The 12,707-nt window shown below is 29.1% G+C and overlaps 2 non-coding genes across 2 annotated transcripts; both read right to left on the bottom strand.

Moving 5' to 3' along the window:
- Positions 1-10,384: 10,384 nt before the first annotated feature.
- TRNAP-UGG lies at positions 10,385-10,456 on the bottom strand. Its single transcript has one exon. It is a non-coding gene; the product is annotated as a tRNA-Pro (tRNA).
- A 1,419-nt stretch (positions 10,457-11,875) lies between these two features.
- Positions 11,876-11,947, bottom strand: TRNAP-CGG. Its single transcript has one exon. It is a non-coding gene; the product is annotated as a tRNA-Pro (tRNA).
- Positions 11,948-12,707: the final 760 nt, after the last annotated feature.

The following is a 12,707-nucleotide window of genomic DNA, read 5'->3' on the forward strand; positions in this document are numbered from 1 at the left end:
CAAAATAAGCGCTTTTGAGACGTGAGAACAACATGGCAGGCCACGTCGGATTTGTGGACTTGTTTTCGTTGAATTTATTCTTCCTCATTTAGTAATAGAAAAATATAATAAATATTTATCTCAATATTAGTATTAATATGAACGGAAAGCAATTAGAATTGCTAAATATATGTAATCAATAAGTCAAAAACCCTTAAATATCAAAAAAAAAAAATGGGGGGTATTTCAAGAATTGAATCAGAACTCTATAACCTAAACTAGAATCATCACTAAACCAAATGTGGTATGTTTTTATTTTCATTCATATTTTAGTTGAACGAGTTTAAAAAAATTGTATATTTAAATGTATTGTTTTACTGCATTCATCAGTTTAGACGGATGATGTCAGCTAAGCATTCTATAAGTTAAGACCTTAATAAATAATATTATATATTTAACTAAATACAATAAATTACTGTAATTAATTTTAATATAAAATTAATATATATTTTTTTAGAAAATGTAGGAAGTTAAACAAAAATTAAGTTTAATTATGTCAAAAGCTCATTGGAACTGCCTAATATTCTCATGTTTATTTTAGATCACTCAAATTTTTTAATCTCTAACAAATTAATTTTAAAACATGTTTTTTCTTGTTCGGCTAGATTAGATGATATATTAACTTTTTTTTAATCCATATTATATACGATCGAAAATTTTGGTATATAAAAAATTATACCAAAGTCTCATTATGATAGAAGTAATATACATATCATATCAAATATTTGCGGTATATCAAGATTTCTGTACGGTAACAAAATTATTTCGTTCACACTGCAAAAAAAAACATATATGCTAAAAAAAAATACATTTGAGTATTTGGGACAAAGGTTGAGTCACAACAAATGTGCAAATGAGATTTTGAAGTTTGCCTTAAACTATTGCTAAAAAACATATTTGTCGTGCACCGAGGACAAACGGATACGATCAATGTAACAAAGAATTGTAAATTACTAAGGTCGTCAGAGGAATAATATATACCAAAATATGTTTGAAGTAGAAATGTATTTAGTTTTAACAATTGTAAATTACAAAAGTTTTCCGAGAAAAAATATATACCATGAAAGGTAAACCTTCAATATGTTTGGAGTAAATGGTCAATTGAAAACTACTTAGTCTTGTTAGAGAAATACATTAGTAGGGCTGAAAACGAGTCGAGTCGAGCTCGAGTAGAGGTTTACTCGAGCTCGAGCTCGAAAAAATTTCAACGGCTCGAACTCGAGCTCGAGCTCGATCGAGTATCAAAATTAAAGCTCGAGCTCGAACTCAAAACAAGTACTCGAGCTCGACTCGAACTCGACTCGATTAGCTTGAATTTTACCGAGCTCGACTCGATTAGTTCGATTTATAGCTCGAGCTCGAGCTCGAACTCGACTCGAAACATACAAAATTAAAACATATCAACTAAATAGTTTCACACTTTCAATATATCAAAAGATCACAACAAAATGAATAAACATATAGAATTATTCATTTCACCTAAAACATAAACATTCCATCAAAATCAAATAGAACACACAACATTACACATTAAAACATTCAACTTAAAACATAACCATTCTAACTAAAAATATCTAAAATCCAAAGTCCAAACATACAATATATTAAATTAGTCCAACATAAAACAACCAAACTTACTTAATCAAAACTCCAAAGTTCCCAACATTCCAAAGTCCAAACTTACTTAATCCAAACTTCCAAAGTCCAAACTAAAAAATAACACCTTATTTGGATTCCGGAAGACAAATTTCTTGATAAGTTTTATCTCTCTGAAAAAAACAATATATAGTTAAATTAATGTTCAAATAATAATATATGTTAACGTAAAATAAAAAATATTAAATTTCACTTACCCTCGTATTTTTTTCACTCCATGCAAATGTCGAAGCCAATCTCCTCCACATAAAAGAACTTGCACCGTCTCTGGGGAAAGTGATCTAAAAGCCACCAAAAAATTCATAATATATGATGAGTTAGAATTATATCATATGACAAGGACGTAATGCAAAAACATACTTTCTAACTGTAAATATAAACGAAGCAGCATGAGAGATTATCTGTTGAAAGACCGAATATCTGTAAAAGGAACCTCACGAATGGTGTAAAGATTCTTATCTGCGTAATATTAGAAAATTTCATTAAATGCAGTATTACAGACATTAAATGCAATATTAAATGCAGTATTACAGTATTCATATTAGCAAGATTCCTAAATGCAGACATTAAATTGAAGATAACTCATACCAATTTCGTTCAACATTTGATTTGTCCCCATTTGATTTGGGACAGTATTACTGTTACAGTATTATAGAAGCGTTCATTAGGGATTTAGGTATTATAGACTTAAATACAGTATTACAGACATTAAATGTAGTATTAAATATAGTATTACAGTATTCATATTAGCAAGATTCCTAAATGCAGACATTAAATTGAAGATAACTCATACCAATTTCGTTCAACCTTTGATTTGGGACAGTATTATAGTATTACAGAAGTGGTCTTTAAGGATTTAGGTATTACAGAGTACAGACTTAAATGCAGTATTACAGTATTCATATTAGCAAGATTCCTAAATGCAGACATTAAATTGAAGATAACTCATACCAATTTCGTTCAACCTTTGATTTGGGACAGTATTACAGTATTACAGAAGTGGTCTTTAGGGATTTAGGTATTACAGAGTACAGACTTAAATGCAGTATTACAGTATTCATATTAGCAAGATTCCTAAATGTAGATATTAAATTGAAGAGAATCTAGTTCTTTGTTGACAGATCGGAAGTATAACATATCGAATCTATGCAAGATCGAAAGAGAATAAAGAAGAAATTGAAATGAAAATAAAAAAGGGGAAAACGATGAAAACCTTTCAGTGCTTTGCATTGAGCTCCTTGGTGACGTTTGCTTTCTCGTTTGATGAAAACCTAGTTCTTTGTTGGCGGCTGTCCGAATGAACTATGGAGGAGAAGAGGTTAGGGATTTTGGAGGAGAAAGGTTAGGGTTAGGGATTTTGGACTTTGGAGGAGAACTGGAGAAGAATGAACTATGAAGAGGGAGGGTGCTCGTTAGGGATTTAGCCATTTAGGGTATAAATTTATATTTTATATTTTAATACTCATATTTTATATTTAATTAAAGTATTACAATTTTTTATATTATAAAAAGTAAATATAAAATATAAAATATAAAATATAAAATATAAAATATAAAATATAAAATATAAAATATAAAATATAAAATATAAAATATAAAATATAAATTAAAAAATATATATAAAATATAAATTAAATATAAAATATATTAATATAAATTATATATATTCGAGTAGCTCGTCGAGTACTCGAGCCGAGTATATAACTACTCGAACTCGGCTCGATTATATAACGAGTCGAGCTCGAGCATGCTCAAGCTCGAGTTTGACCGAGCTCGAGTCGAGCTTTAACCGAGCTACTCGCGAGCAGCTCACGAGAGCTCGTCTCATTTTCAGCCCTATACACTAATTTGCATTCATCTAATTCAAATGATGTAAATTAGTACTCAATTATTTATATTTATATAAATATTATTTCAATATATACTAAAATATCAAAATTTTTTAAAAAAATCATACTAATATCATAACAATAATTCAGTATCAATACTCTACCTTATCATTTTTTTTTGACTAAGCTAAATGAACACTTTCTATGCATTTATGTCTAAATTATTAACCAACAAATTTTTCAATGTTTGAATTTTACTTTACCATTAAATCTAATGAGTAAAGAAAGATTCATCCTTAAAATTTTTAACTTTGATTCTGATAAACTAATTACCATTTAACGTGATTCCAAAGTTACTCGGTAACAAGAATCTTTCTTTTTTTTACCTGAAATGTATCTTACCATGTTTGATACAACTTTTCTAAGCAATATTTTCAAAATATTTTTCCATATAATTGTCTTTTAATTTATTTTGTAGCCTTGAATATCTTTTTATATTATTATTAATTTTTTTTTTCATTTGTGGCATTGTTAAATGGATATGCAACTTGCATTGGATTTCTATATATTGATTTTTGTTTTTGCTATGTTATAGATTTTAAGGATACTAGCATTTAGCCCGTGCATTTGCACGAGTAATATAATAAAAACTGTGAAAAAAAATTACGGATAACATTTTTAATTTTATTTTTAACCGTTTTAAATTTAAAAACGGGTCAACCCACAATCCGACCCAAATATCTAAATTAACCACCGCTCTTGACCCGGCAATCCGGACACTTTAAAAATTAAGCATCATTATATATATATATATATATATAGATTAGTTAGTTAAAAAGTTGAACTTATATTAATGTTAAAACGTCCCGCGTTTATCAAATTTAGTGTTGAATTTAAAATATAAAGTCTTAGTAGCCTAGTTGGTTAAAGAGTTGTACTTGTTTTGTTAGGTTGCAAATTTGAAACATACCTCTAGCATTTTTAATTTTATTTTTAGCCGTTTTAAATTTAAAGGCATGTCAACCCACAATCCGACCCAAGTATCCAAATTAACCACAACTCTCGACCCGGCAATCCGAACACTTTAAAAATTAAGCATCATCATATATATATATATATAGATTAGTTAGTTAAAAAGTTGAACTTATATTAATATTAAAACGTCCCGCGTTTATCAAATTTGGTGTTGAATTTAAAATATAAAGTCTTTATAGCCTAGTTGGTTAAAGAGATATACTTGTTTTGTTAGGTTGCAAGTTCGAAACATACCTCTAGATTTTTTAATTTTATTTTTAACCGTTTTAAATGTAAAAACGGGTCAACCCACAATACGACCCAAGTATCCAAATTAACCACAGCTCTCGACTCGGCAATCCGGACACTTTAAAAATTAAGCATCGTTATATATATATAGATTAGTTAGTTAAAAAGTTGAACTTATATTAATATTAAAACGTCCCGTGTTTATTAAATTTAGTGTTGAATTTAAAATATAAAGTTTTTATAGCCTAGTTGGTTAAAGAGTTGTACTTGTTTTGTTAGGTTGCAATTTCGAAACATAACTCTAGCATTTTTAATTTTATTTTTAACCGTTTTAAATTTACAAACGGGTCAACCCACAATCCGACCCAAGTATCTAAATTAACCACAACTCTTGACCCGACAATCCGGACACTTTAAAAATTAAGCATCATTATATATATATAGATTAGTTAGTTAAAAAGTTGAACTTATATTAATATTAAAACGTCCCACGTTTATCAAATTTGGTGTTGAATTTAAAATATAAAGTCTTTATAGCCTAGTTGGTTAAAGAGTTGTACTTGTTTTATTAGGTTGCAAGTTCGAAACATACCTCTAGTATTTTTAATTTTATTTTTAACCGTTTTTAATTTAAAGGCGGGTCAACTCACAATCCGACCCAAGTATCCAAATTAACCACAGCTCTCGACCCGGCAATCCGGACACTTTAAAAATTAAGCAGCATTATATATATAGATTAGTTAGTTAAAAAGTTGAACTTATATTCATATTAAAACGTCCCGCGTTTATCAAATTTGGTGTTGAATTTAAAATATAAAGTCTTTATAGCTTAGTTGGTTAAAGAGTTATACATGTTTGGTTAGGTTGCAAGTTCGAAACATACCTTTAGCATTTTTAATTTTATTTTTAACCGTTTTAAATTTTAAAACGGGTCAACCCACAATCCGACCCAATTATCCAAATTAACCACAGCTCTCGACCCGGCAATTCAGACACTTTAAAAATTAAGCATCATTATATATATATATAGATTAAATAGTTAAAAAGTTGAACTTATATTAATGTTAAAACGTCCCACGTTTATCAAATTTGGTGTTGAATTTAAAATATAAAGTCTTAGTAGCATAGTTGGTTAAAAGGTTGTACTTGTTTTGTTAGGTTGCAAGTTTGAAATATACCTCTAACATTTTTAATTTTATTTTTAACCGTTTTAAATTTAAAAACGGGTCAACCCACAATCCGACCCAAGTATTCAAATTAACCACAACTCTTGACCCGACAATCCGAACACTTTAAAAATTAAGCATCATTAATTATATATATATATATATATAGATATATATATAGATATATATATATAGATTTGCCTAATATCTATTCGTTAGATTTTTTTTCTTGTATATAGATTAACAAGTTTTATCGAAAATTAAAGATACATATATATTCTTATCCATGTATATTGGATTTTTTGAAACAATTCTCGAGATAACTGGAAAATAATTTATAAATATAATTTATTTTGTTATATTTAATATTAACACCATAATTGGATAAATTAAGTAGACTTAAAAAAATAAATTTTAGTTTACATTATATATATTATTATATTTTAAGATTATCTTTTTAATTAGTGATTATTTGTTATTATTATTTAATATATTCATAACTAAAGAACAAGTTATATTTAACATTTTTTACAACATCCAAACTTTATAAAATAACTAGTACATTTCATTTGTCATATTTACATTTAAGCTTTCTTCTATAAAATATTATCAATAAAAATAAGATCTACACATTTAAGAAAAATATTGTATAGATATTTAATTTACAAAAATGTTAGACTAAAATTAATTATAAAAATATTAAATTCTTAATCAACAAAATTAAAAATTGAATATATTAATGAAATTAAAAAATAAAAGAGTCAATCAAGTTAAAATCAAGATGATAAAATGTGAAGTTAAAAATTAGAAAAAATAATTTAATTATCAAAATATACAAAATATGTACCTATGAAAACAATTTTATTTATTTATAATTCATGATAATAAAAATCTATCACAATTTTCTAAAATATACCATAATATGTTTTTTTTTTTAAATACTCCAAGAGTAGGTTTCATTATCATTCAAAAACAAACATTGTTTCAAAAAAAAAATTTGAAATTTATTCGGATTTTTCTATATAAAACTATTTTTTTTATATAATTTTATTAATATAAAAGCGAAAAGAAATTTGATAGAGAGTACGAGAGAATAAGGTGACCATAATCTGACTGGTTAAAAAAACAATAAGATTTCTCTCAAAATAAAACATACCTAAAATCTACTATGAAGAAAAAATGAAGACCTTAAATTTAGTGGCCAGCCGCCGAATGACCTATAGAAAGGCAAAACAAACAGTTCTTCCCTCCTTCCTTCCCTCCATTCACTTACTCGTCTCTCATCACGGTGGCGTTGGGAAGCTGGCGGTGGAGTTATCTGGTACTACTTTTCCTCTGGTATATTTCCGAAGTTCAAATGGTTTCTATGAATTTATGATTATGCGTCTCTTCTTGATGCATTTACTCAACTGATAATAGAGTTTTCAATTTTGTTTAAATATGAACTCTTCTAGGTACTGTTGTCTGTGCTGGAGGATAGATACAGACCACGTTGTTACACTATATGTCAGTAATGGGTTTTCAAATAAGTTTAATACATTATTGCTGACAATCTTATTAAAATTCATGGTCAACTTTCAATAATGAATACCCTTTTTTCCCCTGAAGACTATTATAGTGTTTGTTTTCCAGTTCTAGTTGTTTTCCATTACATCTGTTCATATATATGATTCACTGAATTTAGATCAGGTTGAGGATAGAGTTTATTTTCATGGATAGAAGGGGATGAAATAAGATGAGACTAGAGAAAATTGAGATGAGAAAAGGGAGAAGAAGGGGGGGTGAGGAACTAGAATATTTTTATTATTCAATTGATAATATGCATGTTTAATATTGGCCACTATAAATAATAGTAGCTAGCATAATCCAAATGGAAATGTAATCTCTTAATTCTAATAAATAAATGATCATGTTCAGATATCATTACAGTTATTCATGGTATCTTATCATGAATCATGATGTAGGAGAAAGAAGAATATATTATTAGAACAAAATCTGAGTTTTCTTCTTCCCAAAATGGTTATACATATCATGACAAAATTTACAATATAACACACTGAAATTGTGTGACAGTTATATGCATTGACTATCAACTCAAGGATAGGTAGACAACACACTGAAATTGAAACTCGGAGTAATCAAATTAACATACAACTAGATCAAATGTCCTTGTTACTTAGACCAGATTTTGACTTTCATGTATTTAAACGTCATACTATTTTGTTTGTTTAAAATTATAAAAATAAGATTTTTAATTTTTAATCTAAAATGATTGAGATGTGTTCTATTATCATAGGATATGTTTCACAAATTAAGATGACATTCTTTCCTTGGTCTTCAGGCTAGAGGCACACTTTTTTGATACATTTATGTCTAAATTATTAGGCAACTTTCTCATTCTTTACACTAAAGTTAAAGGAAAAGTGATTTATTAAAAAGTTAAAGGAAAAGTTAAAGTAATGGGATCTTTTTTTTTTCAATTTCTCTCAATTCATGTAATCTTCTTTCATTTTAGCATAAAATGCACCTTACTTTTGATATCAAAATGCTCTAGTCTACTCCGTCTTGTCAAATGAATACTATCCTGATTCATCTTTTCTAGGTAATTGTGCAAGAGTTTTATTGATAGCGGTTATGGTTTACAATATAGAATGGGATGAAACCTAGAGACTAAGGGGAGACCTAGAGAAGGGGGACTATACAATCACTAATGAATTCATTCATACCCCTAACTGTCACAAGCTTATTTCATGTTAATAGAATGACAGTTTGCCTTTATTCACTACATGCTAACCTACACCCTTCCGGTGTGCCTTACATGTGATAGTAATATTTGCAAAGATGTTTTTTCCTTGGAGTTGTCTGGTGATTATTTTGTATCCTAGGATATCTTTCATTAATTTTTCTTTTTGTCATTTGTGGCATTGTTGGGTTGCTACAGACTTTGATTAGACCTGCCTAGTATTTCCTGGTTGACCATCTATTAATTTTTTTCATACAAGTATTGTTTTGGGTTCACTTGGACAATTATATTTTTCCATACAAGTTTGATGCATTTTTTATTGTCATGCATTTTAAGTTGGATGGAGTTTTCAAAACAGAAATGCATATTTAGATAGAATTTTTTTTACTAGATCTGATCCCAGTTTAGACAGAAAGGTGGTGTACTTTTATGCTTATTTGATGCTGATATATTCAGACTCATTTAGTGGATCCTTATATAATCTATCTATCTATAGCTTGTTAACTATTATGTACTATCACCTGAATTTAATCTAAACCTGAGTTTGATCCAGGTTCAACCTAGAACAGTTCTTGCAATTTTATTTTATTTGGCTGGTGACCTGAAGCATTGTTTTATGTTTAGAACAAACCTTGGTTTCATAAAATTGAGCACTGCCAAAAATCTTTCTATTCAGGAAAAATAACGCACCTAACTAGGTAAATACTATACTTTGCTCCATTTTGGCAAATGATTACCAGCCTGATATATCTTTTCGAGGTAGTATTTACAAAAAATATTTTCCTTGGAGTTGATTTGTTATTTTACTTTATGCCTTATGCAACAATGTTATATTCAGGAAATATTCTTTCCAACAGGTTAATTGGACCTGCGTATTTATTCAAGTTGACTTTTGATCACACAATTTTTGTAATCCACGAGAAAAGAATTTTAAAATGGATTATAAAGAAAATACTCTAAAAATCTAATGACTTAGCGAAGGAGGGGCATTCATGCTTTTCTTGGCCTTTAGGCTAGAGGCACACTTTTTATACATTTATGTCTAAATTATTAACCAAGAACTTTCTCATTCTTTATACGGTGTTTGGGGATCCAAACGTTCTATAGAAGCAAAAATCTTTCATTTTAACATAATATGCCCCATAGTTTGGAAGTTAGTGAAATGCCTGTTAATCTCTTCTAGATAATATATTAAAAGATGGTTTTTGCCTTGTTATTTGTCTTGTGATTATTTTGACTCTTAGGATATCTTTCATTCATTTTTCTTTTTGTCATTTGTGGCATTGTTGTATGGTTACTACAACTAGATGTTGGGTTTCTATAGAGTTTGATTAGATCTGCGTAATATTTACGGGTTGAACATCTTTGTTTTTCTTTCTTTTTGCACAAGTATGGTTTTAGGTTGACTTGGATAGGTGTAAAATAATTAAAGGTAAAGTATAGATCTAGCACTGAGAATGGATGTTTTAATTACTTGTCCTAGTTTTTTCAATTACTTAGATTTGTTTTCTGCCTACAGTTGTGATACATATTGTCATCTAGATGGTGTACATGGTCTAAAATGACAACTTGAATCCTCAATTGTAAGAAGATAAAAAAATTCAACAACTTTAACCTTAGATGTAAGAAGATAAAAAAAATTCAACAACTTGAACCTCAGATGTAAGAAGATAAAAAATTCAACAGTTGGGGCATTCCGAGAATCGAACTCGGGACCTCTCGCACCCAAAGCGAGAATCATACCACTAGACCAAATGCCCGTACATACAAATTGAGCTAATATTGTATAGAAGAATGTTCTCAAGAGACTTAGACATTGGTCAATTCATTAAAATCGTCTATATTGTCTTTGAGGGGTAACTTTGGGTTATATAGAATTATCACTTGCTTTATTGTATAAATTTGATATGTTAACAACAACCTAATGATATTGCATTACATCTTCTCTATGCATTGTTTCTGTGAAGTGTTAACCTAAGAGGTTGTAGTTCTGAAGATAAGTACTTTGTCTCAGACCCTGTTTCATCAACTTCTCCTCTTTTGTCAATTTGTTGCACTTATGTTAGATTCATAATTGTTTTACATCTTTAGGTACTTCTGTAACATTCCTTGGCATTGCTGGTAAACATAACTATCTGTAACCAACTTAAAGTTATCCCCCTCCCCCCCCCCCCCCCCCCCCCCCCTCCCCCAGTAATGCTACCATAGTACATTCTTTTAAATATAAATACTTATGTATTATCAGTTTACATTGCCTATTATTTTACTTGCATCGACACACCAAGTTTAGTTTCTCTGGCCCCAAAAAAACTATAAAAGAAAATTTGTTTTCTAGAAGATAATTTTGCTCAGTTTGACTTTTGGGATTTCAATGTCTGGAAACATCGTATCAGTTGGTTACAGTAAGTTCTTTGGAGGAGGGAAGAAATTGAGAAATGGATAATGATGATGTTTGTGGATCCAAACGTTCTACAATAGCAATAATCTACATCCTTTTTAACATTAAATGTACTTTACTTTTGATGTTAATTTTAATTTTTAAAAATGTCAACTTTTCATTAAAAGGAAAATACAAGATGCGTTTAAGGAATTACAGATTGAAGGGAGAAGAGAAACAAAAACAACATAACAGAATGAGAAAAAAAAAAGGCTAAATGCAAATAGGATAAAATTCCTAACCTGTACAAAATTCCCTTTTTCGGATAAATCATTTGATTTATTCAGCTCCAAAACTTTTCTTTTGGAATGTTCTTCTATTCCTTTTTTCATTTTTGATGCCTGGTACATATTTTCTATGTAATATTTTTAAAGATGTTTTTTCCTTGGTTGTATTGTGATTATTTTATATCCTAAGATATCTTTCCATTAAATTCTTTAGTCATTTGTAGCATTGTGAAATGGATACCCTATTCAACTACTGGTTGTTGAGTTTCTATTGAATTTTATTAGCCTTGCATAATTTATTAGTTAAATATATTTTTTTTCTTTCTTATCATACGTAATTACTTGTCATAGTTTTTTCACTTACTTAGATCTGTTTTTCTACCTACAGGTCTAATGCAGATTGTCATCTAGATGATGTAAATAAATTAAATGACAACATGTGAACCTTAGATAAATTAAATGACAACATGTGAACCTTAGACCTAAGAAGAAAAAAATATCAATTTTCAAAAGATGGGGCATTCCGAGAATCGAACTCGGGACCTCTCGCACCCGAAGCGAGAATCATACCACTAGACCAAATGCCCAGCTGCTAAATTCAGGCCATAATGTAAAGATGATTGATCTCAGGAAGCTTAGACTTTGGTCATTTAAAAGTTCTATGTGGTCTTTGGAGCTTAACATTGCCAATACATTTGAGGCAGGTAAGTTCATCTTGATCTACATTTGAAGAAGTTCTTTCAATTGGCTTATTCATGACTTTCGGTTATCTTGCATTATGTATTAAGGAAGATGATGGCTTTCTAGAATATTGTAGGATGGTTCATGTTACATTAACTATGAAACCAATTCCTTCCTTCCCTGCTCTTTTGCTAATGTTACAGTTACAAGTTTTATACAATGGTTTCTAATTATGATTTTAGAATGCAACTTACTAGGTAAATACGCTAGTTTGCTCTATTTTGGTAATGACTACAAGCCTTATACAAAGATTCTTTTGCCTTGGAGGTTATTTGTGAATTTATTTTATGCCTTATGCAACTATGTGACATCGAACAGGTTGGTTAAAACTGCGTAATATTTTCAAGCTGACTTTACATCTCACGATTTTTATAATCCCTGAGAAAATAATTTAAAATCAAATGTCTTAGTCAAGGTTGGCATTCATGCTTTTCTTAGTCTTTCAGGCTAGAGGCACACTTTTTGTTATGTTTATGGCTAAATTATTAACCAACAACATTATATACTCGTGGATAATGATGATGATTGTGGATCCAAATGTTCTATAGTAGCAACAATATTTCTTTTTAACATTAAATGCATCTTACTTTTGATGTTAGTTAAATA

This window comes from Impatiens glandulifera, chromosome 3, assembly GCF_907164915.1.
Source record: "Impatiens glandulifera chromosome 3, dImpGla2.1, whole genome shotgun sequence".
NCBI lineage: Eukaryota > Viridiplantae > Streptophyta > Magnoliopsida > Ericales > Balsaminaceae > Impatiens > Impatiens glandulifera.